Consider the following 16,838-nt stretch of genomic DNA (forward strand, 5'->3'; position numbering starts at 1 on the left):
TATACTCAACAAAAAAAGAAAGGTTAACATGTTTCCTTGGCGAATACCTGTAAATGAGTGAAAACAAAATGACGTTTGTGCAATATTAGAAAATGATAATGTTTTACATCACAAAATCCAAGGGGGTTACCAAAAGCATTCAAATTGACAACTGTTCCTTAGATCCTTAGGACTTAGAAATCACTGAATCTTGCTATCTATCAACTTTATCATTATACCCCGGCTGTCACAAGTACAGAGAGAAAGGGATGTAGGCATGATCCAGGCTGGGGAGTCTCGCCGTCGAGTTGCACGGCATTTTAGTTGCCAATTGGTAAGTCGTTTCAACCAAACTGGGTCAACATCCATTGTCCCCGAAGCGGCAACAGGTTAATGCACCAGCGCACAACAGTCGCGTCAGCAGAACTTTCTTGCAGCAGAATAACGTACAGGTGTTAGATTGGCCATCTAAATCACCTGATTTGTCACCGATTGAGCATGTCTGGGACGTTCTTGGGCGACGCGTGAGAGAACGTCAAAATCAGCCGTCAAACTTGCAGAAACTGGCCCAAGCCTTGATCGCGGAATGGAACAACATCTCTCCTCGAATTATCTGCCGGTTTACGAGTTCCATGCGACGACTATGCAATGCTGTTTACTTCGCAAACGGTGGCCATGCCCGTTACTAATGGCATTACCTTTGAAATTGACCCCAAACGTCCTTTACAGTCGAATAAAATCAACTGAACACAAAGTTTATAATGGACCATGACTGCAGTTTTATCAGAATTGATCAATTACTTTATTCGTACATGATTGGTAAAGATTTATGAAGGGGTTAATTAATTAATCACAGAATAAAGTAGTGTTACCTTTCTTTTTTTGTTTAGTATATATGTACTAGTGTTTTGTATTTACATGTACAATGCACACTATATATAAATCAGATAAACGATTGCATGTTATATAAGTGTAATGATAACACGATATAGTATGTTTCAAATAAATATCAATCATCCATATGGTAATAAAATTACAAAAGGAAAATAAGCACATTACATTACTATCAGAATAAATATCTGCGTGATTTTTGTGATCAAAATAAATATGTGTCTGCCGTATAAGCTATATATATAAAAGACATTACATGGATGGCTTTGGTGGTGTGCGCACTATAATTAAACCATGCGGAGTTATTTCCCCTTGGTGAACTCTCGTTAAAAAGAGGTATATAAGTGATATTGGCTTGGACGTCTGGCGCGAATTCCAGGTTGGATGGCAAGCGGTGACTTCAACGAAAAGGAAAATGGACGTGTGTTCAAATTTAGTATATCATTCAGAGTACAATGGGTTCATATGAACTGGACAGCAATATCAACTCTGTGTCGGCTATAATAACAGTGTTACTTCGATGTCGCGACGAGAGTATGGTAGGCCTACGTATACGTACTAAACAATACGAACTATGTTGATGTGTTTTGAATTTATACATTGTATAGCGGCACACACTATGATTATTTGCTAATTTATTATTGCTATGTATATAAACTTGTTAATGTAAGAGAACGTCTCTGTTATTCCTCCAACTCAGCGAAAGCACAGCTACCTGAAGAAACGACCCACAGAAAATATAAATCCATACGTCAGTTTATCACCCTCTGACAATTACCTCGTTATGAACTGTACATTGTGCTGTATTGGGTCATATGTGACTGCATGTTTTGGAGTTCTAGTATTCCCATGTCTCCTGGGAACCGCCCCCTCAGCATACGTTTGTGTCCGAATCGCTTTCAGGATACTATCACCAATGTTGCTAATGTACAGGAAACAGTCCTTGCATACAGAGGGAAAAAAATGTATAATCAAATCGGTGTCTTTTCCTGTTGCCTGCCCTCGTAACATCACCTCATTTTCAGAACATCCCGGCACTCATTTGTCGTAGATTGAATATTCAGTTTATGATAAAAAAAAAAAAAATCTTTATAACTGAATTGAGACATGCACTTAGACTGACAGGAACTGTTTCTGATGATAATTTGTCTTTCAATATCCTGGTGGTTTCATTATCATTGTTAGTTATAACCTCAGATTTGGTCGGCACAAATCTATTGCCACCATCTGCATGTTGATCAACATCTTCGTCGGTCTCGTCTGACACGGAAATCGATCGCAGAAAATTTCTGATATGAGTCTGCATAATTGGGTTTACAACTGAGTTAGCATATTCGGAATGTGCAATAGGTCATTTACAGCATGATCAGGTTTGTTTGCATGACGAGATGGTCGATAACTCGAAGAAAAATACTCACTAAGTTCTCTGTCTATGTTGTCCAATAAATCCCCATGAGAAACACCAACAGTACAAAATCGATCAGGAATAATGAAATTGGAAACCATAGTTTAAGCATTCTGGTTCAACTCAAAAGTACCTTCAGTGAGATCAACGTGTTGACATCGTTACAAGCTGTCACTGCAGACACACGTCTAACACCGAAGTAACGTTTGGGATTCCCAGAGGTTTAACCTGTCAGCATCGCAATTCGAAAAGGTATTCTGCTTTAAAAACTCATACTAAAATGAAGTACTGAGCAAAAATATTTAGTTAAATTTCTTGTTTTGTTTATGTACATATACACAATATATGCCTGTCGTTATTGTCTTGTATTTGATCATTGTTTACAGCAGGTGATAGTTTATTTTTTAGCGCGGGAAACTTTGAACCGGGATATCATTTACGGATTTTCCCGTTTCTCAACTTTCAATGGCTATGTCGTATCTACCTGTATCTACATATAAGTAATCATATCGTAAGTGTCAATTAGTGTATTCGCTTCATTTCATTTTGGTAACGTCTGCGATGGTGTAATAAATAAGGTCGTGGTGCTGCGGACTTCCGGTTTGGACTGAGATGGAATTGACGTAGTTCATATCGCGGACCTTCAATCGTAAGTCATCGTTGCCTTCTTTGGCCACACAGGTGCCTAAGGTGTAGTGTAGTTGTGTCATATTTTGATTACTATTACATTGTAAATGGAAAAACTGACAAAGTAAAGTATTTTTGTATTTCACTGCCATTTCCTCGGCGTTGGCTGTAATGGCGGCGCCGGACATAACAGGACCCAGAACAGGTCGTACAAGAAAGACTGTTCTTATTTTGTTGATGTTGGTGACAACAAGATTATTACGCCTTTGAACATTATTGACTGTGTTGAAAATCGATGTGCTCTATTTGCCTGGTAACGATTTTATCCCCATTCCAAAGACGGAAATAGCGGATGGCACGAGATTTGTCAAGGTCAGGCTTACCCCTACACTTCCGTCCATACCATATACTGTAAAGTTAGACAACGCATATTACCGTGTGGTACACAACAATCAGAAACGTATGTTCTCTGTGCCATTCGATTGACCATCTATTCAGAAATTGTCCACAATTCAGCTGTTTCAAGTGTAAGGGGCAGGGACAGTATGCTCATAATTGTCAGACCGAGCCATGCAAGCGCTGCGGGGACGTCAGAGCCGATTGTCCGTGTGGAATGTCTACACCTGAGGGCGCGGAGGAAGTCACTATCCGTAAGATGTCCCTGTGTGACGCGTGTGAGTCCTTTGACTGTCGATGTGATGGCGATGAGGTAGACGACGAGCATTGTATTGACTGTGAAAAGTTAATCTGTGCTTGCCCGAAGTCTGATGATCGCGATGATACCCTGCAGATTACCGTTACGGATGAGGTAGCACAGCCCTGTAACAGCATGGACGTTTTTTAGAACAATGTTGACGTACATGTTGAGGACACTGTTCTCTCAAAAGTTGATAATGCATATAATAAAAGTATTTTGACGGATTCTGTTGTTAAAGTTCCACGTTCCCCCGATGTCTTTTGGTGGAGATGAGTGTGGAGAGGTTGAAAGGGAGTTCTTGGAAAGTCTGATACATCTTGTATGGAGGAGAGTATTCGGTGTGAGATGAATGATTTTTAGAATTAAAGAAGTTATGAAGTAAAAAGGTTAAAAGGCCGCCACAAACGTCGTCTTCACAAGTCCAAACACGGCAAAAACAGCGCATAACTTCCTTTCAAAAGTATACAAAGTAGATATTTTTGATATATTATTATTTATTATGTTTAACTTGTTATCTTACAGCTGTAATGGGTTGAAAGACATAACTAAAATACAACAAACTTTTGCTTGATGTAATGAAAATTGCTTTATTACAAGAGACGCACTGGAATGACACTTTTGTAAGTCAGATCAGTGACAAAAGGAATTACAGTGGTCATCAGGGTGTAGCAATATTGATTAGTAATTATATGGAAAAATATGTGATACATTCTGAAGGTCATAATGGTCGGATTTTACATGTCGATTTCGATATAGATGTTTCTATTTTAAATGTCTTTAATATTTACGCGCCAAATGTTCTAAATGATAGATTTGATTTTTTTTTTTTCATTTTGTAAACTCGAAGTTGAATAATGTGGACGGTAATATCATATTGGATGGAGATTTTAATACCACTCTTAGTCATTTGGACACTTAGTCATGTTGTTGATAAATGTGTTAGAAAGTTAAATGATATAATGAATTTATCTAATTTAACTGATGTATGGAGAAGAAGAAATAAGGGTTGTTCTGTTTTTTCGCGCAAACAAATCAGAAACGGCAATTTGTGTCAAAGTAGAATTGATTATTTTATCCCGTGAATGATTAAGGTGTATCCAGAACGTGTTCTATAATGACACTTTTTTGCTTGACTATGCGTTTGTTTCACTGAAAATTGATTTAGATAACGTAAAGAAAGGTCCAGGGTTATGGATTCTTAACAACAGCCTTTTATTGGAAGCGGGGTTTGTGTCTAAAATTAAAAAGATTAAATCTTATAGAAAACAGGATGAAATATATTACACCTATCATTTCATTTGTTGGGACAATCTAAAATATGAAATTTAAAAAGTTTCCCAACTGTAAGGTAAAAGTAGTATAAAAAGATTTAATTCCGAATACTATAAAATAAATCAAATAAATGAAGTGATTTATCTGCTAAGCTTGCTGGTGTTCAGATAGATACATACATTGACCAATACAAAGAACAGCAAGCCAAGTTTGAAAAGTTTGAAAAAGAAAAGTGTGATGGGGCGATTTTGAGATCGAAGGCTAAATGGGCGGTTGACGGTGATACGAATACTAGATATTTTTTTAGACTGGAAAAGTATAAACAATTTTTAAAAACTATCAAACAACTTACAAACAAAAATAGTGACTAAGTTTCTGATACAGATTTACTACTAAATGTAATATATTCCATTTACAGAGATTTGTATTCTTGTGTACAAGTTTGTGAATATAAAATTGATTCCTTTTTACAATGCATTGATGCAAGATTGTTTGAAAGAGAACGTTTATCATGTGATAATATTATTAGAAGAGAAGAAATAAAATCAGCTCTAATTGGAATGTCTAATAATAAAAGGGGAAAGACGATTTGACTGTAGAGTTTTAAAAACATTTCTATGATGATTTTGAAAGTATACTTTTGCATTTGTTTGACAATATTCGTGAAAAAGGGGAAGTTTCTAAATCAATGAAACTGGGTGTGATAAATCTGTTATATAAAAATAAAGGTGAAAAAAACTTGCCTTAAAAATTGGAGGCCTATTAGCCTTCTGAATGTTGATTATAAAATTCTAGCAAGAATTATGTCAAATAGATTTAACAGGTTTTTCCTTCAATTATCTCCCCTTTCCAGAGTTGTCGTGTATTGGGCAGAGACATAGCGGACAATATATCCAGTGTTAAAGATGTTATTTACTTGGTGGAAAGGAATAAATTAGAAGGCTATATTCTAAAAATTGACCAGGAAAAGGCTTTCGATAGAGTTCACCATGGCTATCTGTTAAAGTGTTAGAGAAGTTTTGATTTGGCCCGAACTTCATAAATTGGATTATTTTTACTGATATCAATAGTAGTGTAAAGTGTAATGGATTTTAAACCAATTTTTCCCCTATCCGGAATTCAGTAAGGCAGGGCTGTCCAATATCTGCGTTACTATACGTCCTGGTTGCTGAACCTTTTGGACAGACAATACTAAAGAATAAAGCTATTTGTGGTATTCCTATTCCTATGTCGGAGAATGAATCTAAAATCTGTAAACACACTGAAGATACCACTTTGACCCTTTCAAATAAAAATCTATTGAGTTAAAAATTGAACTAAAAATGTTTTGGAGACATATAGTCGATCGTCTGGTGCGAAAGTTAACAAATCAAAAACTGAGTGGAGAAATATCTGATAATGAATGTAACTTGTATCAATTCAAATTGTTAAAAGATGTTATTGTAATTCTCGGAGTATATCTGGGAAAGAGTGTCGCTTAAAACACTTTTACAATTATGGTCTCCGTGAAATTTGACTATACACGGAAGAGCTGCAGTCACCTCATCTTTGTTTTTGTCTAAATGTTGGTACACACTTGCTGTTACGAGTATACCCGATGGTGTGTACAATGAATTAAATAAGTTGTGTATTTGTTTTCTATGGAATAAAAAATCTCATCTTGTATCGTATGAAACTATGATCGGTGGACGTGACGGTGGATTACAGTTTCTTGATATAGACCTAAAGATAAAAGCTTTTCGAATTAAATCTGCATTCCGTTTACTATATGCTAATGACACTTCATACACTTTGTGGAAGGATACATGTAAATAGTTTTGTCTGGTGTAGGTGATATGAATATTGGAATTTTGTGCTTTTATTTCAAGTATACTTTTCGCCAGCTGACGAGCTTACCCCAATTTTATCAAGAAATGTTAACAGCTTGGTCAAATTGATATGAATTTTTTAGAATTCAACTATGACACGCAACATATTTATTGTCAGCCAGTATTTTGTAATTCTATGATTGTGAAGATGGTAAAACTTTATACTACAATCATTTTGTTGAAGCAGATTTATTGCAATTCAAAGATTTTACTTACGAATGTGTTCCCAGCTTCCTTCCTATGTCAACGATAACCGGGAGTATACGTGACGTAAATCCCAATATAGAAAAGAATGTAATATCCTCCATGTATTTGTCCATAATTGAATGTTTACCACAACTATGGGTTTCAACATTAAACAGTTACGTTAATCCGGTTACACGTAACCGTTTACAACCACATCCTGTTATGATCAACGTGACCGGCACGCGGTTCGTTCCTAGAACTACACGTGAGATTTGTATAGCCGGTATCCATACAGTTCTGGTCGAACACATTTCCTAACTTTGATGTTGACCGGATTTTCCAAACTGTACATGTATCTTACTATCCATGTGGTTGTGCAGAGTTAAATTTTAAAGTTGATCACAATTGTATCTTTACTCGCGATAAAATCTACCGCTATAAGATGTCGGATAGTGATCTCTGTCCTGTTTGTCAGCTTCATAGTGAAGATGTTTTTCATCTTTTCATAAAGTGTCCAAAGTTTAACAGTGCATTGATTATCTTGTAAATCTGAGACTATTTTTTCGATGGCAGATGTCGATGTCCTCAATTCTCAAAAAAATGAAACTTTCTTGTTTGGTTCGTCACAGAAAAATAAACACGCGAATATGTTTTTGTCAGTTTTTTTATGTCTGTTGCCAGATTTTGTATCTTTAAACGTCGTAATTTAGTGATAAATGGAGAAGGTCTTGTTGATATTAAGTCTTTCTTTGAATTTACAATCAAGGAATACATTAACTACAGCTTTAACTATTACTATTTCAGACAAAGCGGTGCTTTGTTTTGTAAATATTTTACAAACTCAAATCCTATTGTACATGTTATTGGATCTGAGTTACGAAGATTACTGTGGTGCCTTTTTTATGCGAGTAAGGCGAGTGTGAATGGTTAGAGTGTAGAAGTAAAATATAAGTACACGAGTGTGTATAATAATATTACATCCTTAAATAATAAATTAATTTTACAAACAAAAAACAAAAGGTCGCGGTGCTGTAATTTGAGATGTAATTCTCGTAGCCGAGGTTCGAATCTCGAACGCTACTGAATTTTATTCTTGTATCTTTCATATATCCCAAATTTCTATTGAACATATGGTATAGCGAAGAAGGATTATGTGATTATGTCTCGTCTACCTTACTTATGTTATTCTGTTCTGATTACTGTTGACATAGGTCATGTTAATACACACTGTCTCGGTGTAACTTATGACAAATGTGGAAGGATCGACTTTTAATATAATGTGAATTGTATTGTCTCCGTAATTGTTAAATCTTGTTTATTAGTTTACGTCTATACTGCATCGTGTTCATTAGTCACGTGCATACCTAAGTAGTCACTCTCGTTATTGTCTTTTTATATAATGTCGTGTGGTCATTGGTCAGTAAATTTTATTCTTACGTCACAGTCTTATGTCTTATTTCATTGATTCTTTCTTGAAATATCTGCGAACCAGTAAAGTAAAATTATATCTATTTTAGTATCCACCACACTCTCGCCAATTATTATTGTATTTGATCATTAGTATGGACGCAAATGACAAATGACAAGGAAATTCGTGAAGCGTTCCATATCTTAAAGTTGTGTCCGAATAGGGTTTACAGGAGAACATTTCCAATATTAAGATATATTCCTTGAATGTGCACAGAGATCGCAGGTTTGTGATATCGTATTACTATGTGAATGTTGGCTAAACGAAGAGTTTTCAGTTAAGTGCTTTGAGTTTTTTCCGCCTTTTAAAAGAACCAAATGTAAAGGGGTGATATGGTTTGTTAATTTAAATCATGGATGAAAGAATATATTTCGTTAATAACATTTGAAGCCGATCGTGTTGCTTATGAAATTAGATGGTAGTCTCTTTAAAGATAAGATTGATTCATATGCTTGCGACATTCTATAACAGTTATGATGTTGACATTTTTGATATTTTGGAATCTAGCATTGCCAAATATAGTAATATGGAGCAAGTTTTTATTGCTGACGATTTTGATAGCAGAACTGGTACAGATGCTGACTTTATAACATGTCCTTCATAATACATTAAACCAGATGGTGGATGGCGTTATTTCATATGAAAATGAAAACTGTAATGTCATTCGTAATTCTCAATATTCGTGTGTGAATCAATTTGGGTCGTCTGATTCAACTGTGTAAAGTTACTGGTTTAGTAATTTTGAATGGTCGGACTCCATGCAATATTGACGGTAAACTTACATTTTTTAATGCCTTAGAAACAAGCACTATAAACTATGTTCTTGTCCATGCAGATCATATGGACCTTGTTGAACATTGCACAGTTTGTAATTTCAATGAATATTCTGACCATGCACCACTGTATTTTAACTTGTATGCAGATACTAGTCGTTGCAAGTGTTGTGATTAACCAGATAACTGTTGTACAATAAAATCTGTCAATTGGACAGACGATGCTAGAATGAATTCTGCTGAATGCTTGAGTGAAAATACAGAATTAATTGCTAGTTTATTGGATGGGTTAGAGAATACCGAAGTTAGTGTTGATTCTTGTCTTGTCTTGGGAGACAAAGACGAAGCTTCATCTGATCATCTGATCAATGATATTTGACAGTGGATCGAGACGCAGAAGAAAGGTACTGACAAAGGTCAGGCAGGAATGTGGACAATCGTGGCTGACCTTCATGAGGAGCTTAAGGTCAATACATACATTAAACAAGAACCTAAACCTGAAGAGAGTAGTACTACATGTAACAAGTCAAGTGTAAATACAGTGTTTAAGAAGGAATTCAAGGTTACAGGAATAACAGTACGAGATTGACTATCTTACACAAGCTTAATGAGACAGATCAACAACACAATTAAGCGAGGGTATCCTGAACCAGAAATCATTGACGAAATCCTTAAAGCATTACCAATTGGCTCAGGTTTGAAGAACTATCTAGAGAGTAGACCCACATTAGATATAAGTTCTGTTAAGGGTATAATGCACTTGTGATGGAAAGGACATGTTCTGAACTTTATAGTGAATTGGACAGTATCATCCAGGGAAATAAGGAGAGTCCATGGGAGTTTCTCCTCGGAGCAATGGACTTAAGGAATAAAATTCTAATGAAAAGTGCGGAGGAGGAAATGAAATATTCCCCAGTATTAATGGAGGGTTTATTCAGACAAATCGTTTACACTGGTTTGAATGAGCTGGCAATACGGCTAGAATTCCGAACTACACTGGACAACTAAGCAGAGGATGAAGTTTTGTTCCACACCCTATTAAAGATTGTAGCAAAAGAGAATGAGAGGAAAACCACGGCTCTAATGTACATTCAGTGATTCAGTCAACCTTGGGTCAGGGGATAGTGATGGCAATGTGTCTCCACATTCTGAGCGGGAAGTTGGCGACGAGTCAATTGTATCTGAAATGCGGGTTCACCGGACAGAGGTTGCAGCACTGTCAAAGATTGTCACTCCGACTTCCTCAGAGAAATCCGCGAATGAGGAGAGAAAAACCGAACGCGGCTGTGCCAACTGCAGGAGTTCTGGCATAGGTAATTTGTGTCGCCACTCCTGGAAATGTGTTGGAAATGGACATGTTCGTCAGAACTGCCCAGAAATGCATAAAACACAGTCGGGAAACTGACCAGGACTGCTGGAAGTGAGGATACAGTAGTCCAAGAGCAACATATCCCACCTCAAGAAAAAATTATATCATTAGAAAGTGCACTGATTCTGAGAAAGATTACAGAACTCTGCAGGGACATGTTTATGAATTTTGAAGGGACAAAACAAACTGACTAAATTGGTAGGCCACAGTGCATTGTGAGATTAATGTTTAGTGATGGCAAACTTTCCAGTGAACAAGATGTATTATGGGATACAGGTGCCCAGGTCAGTCTTGCAAACATAGATTGGTTGAACACTCATCTTCCAGGCATGCAAGTAAAATAAGTAACAGAGATGTTCAACAACAATTTGTGTTTGAAGAATGCCAGTGGCGACATATTACCCTATGTAGGCTGGGTCAATTTTTCTCCGAGTGTATTACAATCATGCATTGATGTGCCATTCCTAGTCACCGAACCAAATTGTCGGGTACAATGTTATTACTTATTTTCAAGATGATTTAAACTTTGGGCCACATTTTTCGAGATAAGGATGATAGAACAGTGAGTTCAGTTAGTGCAGTATTGAGTAGTGAAGGTAAAGGTCATATTGGTAAGGTCAAGGTTGGTCGTAAGACTATTGTTATTCCAGAGAACAGTACCAGGTCTGTAAAATGATGTGTGCACACAGGTGGAAATCAAATGTCTCTACTGATACCCAACAATGCCGACCAATCGTATGGCGAGAACCTACAGATACAGGAAACATTGGTCAAAGTGGCTAAAAGTTCATCCTCCAGTGTAAGTATACTGGTAAGGAATAATGCTGTAAAATCTGTGGTGACTTTAAGATGTCCTGAGGTAAGAAATATATCTAGTTCTGAAGAATCGATCCAAAGAGTATATGTTACCTATATAAGTGATGCAGGTATAGGTGAAACGACGAAGTCCTGAGTTCACAGACCAGGAACATTGGGAAAACATGACAAGGAACTGGTACAAAAAACTTATACCTCCATACAACCGCCATGGTATCGTGAAGTAAAAGATCGCATATTGGACTTAATCAACCGTGATTGGATCAAGAAATCAACCTCACTGTATTGGAGTCCAGTGGTTTGTGTAAGGCATAAGGACTTGAACTTACGCCTATGCATTGACTACCGTGCTTTGAACCAAAAATCAATACAGGCACGGTGACCATTACCCAGGATACAGGATTCTCTCAACTGCTTGAAAGGAAATCGTTTGTTCTCCACTCTCGACCAGGGTAAGCCTATCACCAGGGTTTTGTGAAACCAGACTGTACACTGTACACGGCATTTATCACACCATGAGGTCTTTATGAATGGCATCGAGTCCCTTTTGGTTTATCTGGAGAATCTGGTGCTTTCTAAGAGTTCATGGAATTGACTCTGGCTGATCTGAGAGATGAAATATGACTGCCTTATTTAGATGACGTCCTACTATTCAGCAAGACATTCGATGAACATTTGGATGATGTTAGGAAAAGTTCTTCATCGATTTAAGGGATCTGGTGGCAAGTTGAAGCCGTCAAAGTGTAGTGTTTCCAGAAGGAGGTTCGCTTTTTGGGGTAGTTGGTTTCGGAGATTGGATGTCGAATTGATCCAAAGGATTTGGAGGCAGTTGTGAAGCTGAAGACACAAGGTCCAACAACTGTGCAGGAGGTGAGGCAACTCCTAGGACTTCTTAGTTACTACCGGAAGTATATCCCTAACTTCAGTCGCAGAGCCAGCTGCTTGTTCGAACTTCTGAAGGAGGATGAAGTGGCTAAGAGTGAGAAGCCGAAAGGGGTCCTATCAAGCGGTCTTGTCAGGGCAGTCTGTGAAGCGGACAGATACTTACTAGAAGGGTTTAGAGGTGCTGGTAGACGTTCTTACCACCTCCAGTGTGATGGATTTTCCTGATTTTAAGAAGCAGTTTATTTTGCATACAGACGCGTCTAAAGAAGGCTTAGGAGCAGTTTTATATCAGAAGAGAGATGACGGATGCCATGCTGTCATTGGATATGGTTCCAGGAAACTAACTCGTGCACAGAACTATCACCTTTATAGTGGGAAACTGGAGTTTTAGCGCTTAAATATTCCCAAGACTTTCTGTACTATTCCCTAGGATTTATATTTATAGATATGTACAGATAATAACCCGCTTACGTATATTTTGACGTCCGCGAAACTGGATGCTACCAGACAACGGTGGGTTGCAGAGTTAGCAGACTATCGACCAGGGCGTTTGAACGCTGATGCAGACACCCTGTCTAGAATGCCTGTTGATGTGGAAGAACTGCAGCGACAATATACTGAAGAGTGTGGGAAAGAAAATATTGTTGGCTGTTGTGGATGTGTTTGCTACAGTGGAGGGCTTGACGCATTGTAATCCAGCCATAGCCGATGAAGAAGAGGCAAGTGTCGATGCTGGGCGGCGGACTCCGCTAAAGACTATTCCCCACAATGATCTTGCTGTGGCACAGGACAAGGATTGGTTTCTAAAGAGAGTCAAGTGCTTGGTGAGAGGAGGTCAGGAACCCGACTGTAAACAGTTGAAGCAAAAGCATTGATATGTTCGTTCATGGTTGAGAGGCCGGAAAAAGTTGGAGCAAGGCAATTTGTTCGATGGATTCAGGGATCTCAGTCTCAGCCTGTAGAGCAGATCTGTCTCCCTTCGGAACTCCGACTAGTTGTGTATCGAGAACTGCATTCCAATATCGGCCATCTTAGAGCCGATCAAGTGACTATTTTGGCAAATGATAGATTCCATTGGCCTGGTATGGCTGGAGATATAACACACTTTGTTAAGAATGTGTGTAAGTGCATCAAGGACACGGCGTAAAAGAATATATATCAGTCCTAGTAGACCACTTCACGCGATTTGCTCAAACTTACCCTACAAGAAACAAATCCTCCAGGACCGCAGCAGACTGACTTTTCAACTTCATTCCTCGATTTGGCATCCCTGAGCGTATTACCATGATCAGGGGCAAGAGTTTGAAAATTAACTATTTGACCAGTTGCAGAAGAGGTGTGGAATTAACCAAATCTCGTACGATCCCCTACCAGAACCAGAATAGAACGTACACCGGATAGAAATGAGAAGACCGACTGGAAGAGCCATTTGAACAAGTTCGTCCATGCGTATCATCTTACGAAGAATGAGACCACAGGATATGCTCCATTTTACTTATTATTTGGGAGAACTCCGAGACTCCCTATCGATGTTGTTTTTGGAATCAGCCAAGATTCCGACAGAAAAGACGTACAAAAATTGTCTTCGGCTTACCGCATTGCCCAGGAAAGAGCACAGAAATCTTCATCAAAGGCCAAGGAAAGATACTACAAGGGCTTCAAAAGTGCTGCTTTGGGAACAGGTGATCGAGTAGTGGTCAGTAATCTCAGGTCAACTCTGGTCATATTAGAAGGACACGATACACGTTGTAAGGCGCAGGATGTCGTTAGATTCTCCGGTCTATGAAGTAGCAGATGGTTCAGGAAAGAAACGTATTTTGCACAGAATCTTGTTATTCCAGTGGGACTACCTTTCGATCGAGATGAAACCACTCCAACAACAACAACAACAAAAAAAAAAAAAACCCCAAAAAAAACCAACAAAACAATTGTATCTCAACAAGCCACTATGAAAATAAAAATGATACTCTCTAAGTATAGGCTGAGCTCACATAAGTTGAATGTTGAAACGGGTAGATACCATGGCGTTAATATTTCTCAAAGAATATGTACTCTGTGCGACAGTAATGGAATAGAAGATAAAATTTAATTTATCTTACTATGTCCATCTTATTCAGAATTGCGTATCTTATATATCAAGCCTTTCTTTTATCGCCGGCCATAATTATTCAACTATTATCTAGTAATGATGTAAAAATTCTCAGGGATTTTGGCAGGTTTCCGATTCACGCTACGGCAAAAAGAAAGCAATTATTAAATACTTATTATTTACTTATGCTATTCGAGATATTTTTGAGCAGTTGGGTGCTTCTGAATTAATCTATACATTTCCATTTGTCAAAAGTAACACTTCCGAGTACTGGTGCTTCAGAATACCACTCTGTTTAAAATTTGCTTGATATCTATGCAGATTTATGAATTCTGTGTCTTAATCTTATTTGCTATGGCTAATGTTCTCCGCCATCTTCTGTAAATGTTATTATCATTATTATTATTTGTGTATTCTCAATCTTATATCCTGTTGCACACGGAATGAAATAAAATCGAAAATTGAAACGGACACTATAATATAGGTATTGTAAAGATTACTATTTGACTTAGCTGTATTTTCATATCTTTATGACGTTGCGTTATTTCAAATTAATCTATTTGGATCTGCTGGAATGAAATGAAATCTATATTCTGATATTTTCATTAGAATTACAGTCTATTCATTTACACTCAAAAGTTTTATATTTCATTTAATTTAGCCAGTTTATTTATACATAATGTACTTATCATAATTGCAGATACATTCATACTTGTACTGTATCTATTATCTATTCTATATACTTTATGATTATATTGTATCAAGTTCTAATATGTTTTAGTCTATATTTGTTTGATGTGTATGTACAGTGTAGTTATATTGATTTATTTTTGTATATTCACAGAGTTCATATTCTTTCGGTTTAACAGTAAACTATGGTTAGAACTCTCAACAGGTTTCATGTCTTTCTTAGAACCTGGCTTAACCAACCTGTTGCATAATCATATGCGAGATGTGAACCATTAATGCTATTGTATGAGTGAAGTGATTAGCATGTCGTCATTTGTATGATGCTGATCAAAATGTTCATCATTCTCAATGGCTTATTTTAATTTGTTAAATGTGCGTTATTGTGTGTGTTTCTATTGAACGTTCTGTTTTTAATATATTACAGACGAATGCCTTTCGTCTAAATCTGAAATAAAGAAGAAACGGACTGAAGCAGAGACTGTTTTTTCTGCTGCTTACATACGAATGTAGACAACCAGACACATATACAAAAAAAGATATAGCTCAGAAATATTTTAGAGGGAAGTAGTGTGGATTTAAGAAGAGAAAAGTAACTAATAAGTAGGAAAAAACAAATCGTTGTTTTTTTTTTTTTTTTTTTTTTCAATCGTTTCCATCGTAGACGGTATGGTCCTGAAATGTGGTGAATATTAATGTCAGAGTCATCAGGTGGCATGATATCAGGGTGGTAAACACAGGAATTGAAACTGACATACGACACCATTAACAAATTTAAATAGTAGAAACACGTACCGCAGGATGTCATACATAAGTAGAGAGAGATAGAGAATTGGTCCGTCCGTTGCCTCCCAACTCAGGGGTACATATAGTATCGTTACAGATTTGGGCGAGATTCTGACTTATAGGCGTTCAGTCATAATCCCTCAGATGGTAGCTTCGCACCATTGGCTTATCAGCCAAGCACATAAACCAAATGTCTGAACCTGCGGTTCCTCTCATACTGAGCAGGATAACCATTGCAACGACGTGTCATCAGTAGGGTAAAACTAACCTGTCTCACGACGGTCTAAACCCAGCTCACGTTCCCTATTAGTGGGTGAACAAGTCAACGCTTGATGAATTCGGCTTCACAGTGATAGAAAGAGCCGACATCGCAGGATAAAAAAGCTACGTCGCTGTCCAAAATTTTATCAAACACAATAATTGCGCAATAATATAATAGAATGGCATCTCTGGCTGCCGTGTCGAAGTTCTAACAAAGTCGGAAAATAACAACACTTTGTTCGCTTCCTTAACATTCCCACTATTTTTTTTAGCTTAATTGAACCAGCGGAACTGCAAAAAAAAAGACAAATGTTTTCAGGATGGCGGCAATGGCGGCCATCTTGGATTTCAAACACACCTAAAAAATAACAACACGGGGTCAGGACTATATCAGGACCATTTCAAGTTTAAAATCAAACCACTGCTGCTGAAACGTAAGAAGTTTGAAATACGTGTTGCACAGGAAAACCACCATTTAGCAATCATGTTACAAAATGGCTTCCCTGTCTTTCCTATCTGCCACGTCGAAATCTAGACAAGGTGAAAAATAACAATACTCTCTTTGCAACCTTTCCCCAACATTTTTTGCCCAATGACCCTAGTGGAACAGGTGAAGATTAAAACATGTTTCTCAAGATGGCGGCACTTGGTCAGGACCATCTCAAGATCATTTCCTGTAAATTTGCACTCAATCCTACAAGTGGAACTTGAGAAGAAGTTTAAAATGTCAAAAGTTTACACATGGTGTACGACGACCGACAAAGCACTGGTCAGATGAC

Source organism: Ylistrum balloti, unplaced genomic scaffold (genome assembly GCF_031769215.1).
Source record: "Ylistrum balloti isolate Yb309-2 unplaced genomic scaffold, AGI_CSIRO_Ybal_v1 Utg370480, whole genome shotgun sequence".
In the NCBI taxonomy this organism is placed as follows: domain Eukaryota; kingdom Metazoa; phylum Mollusca; class Bivalvia; order Pectinida; family Pectinidae; genus Ylistrum; species Ylistrum balloti.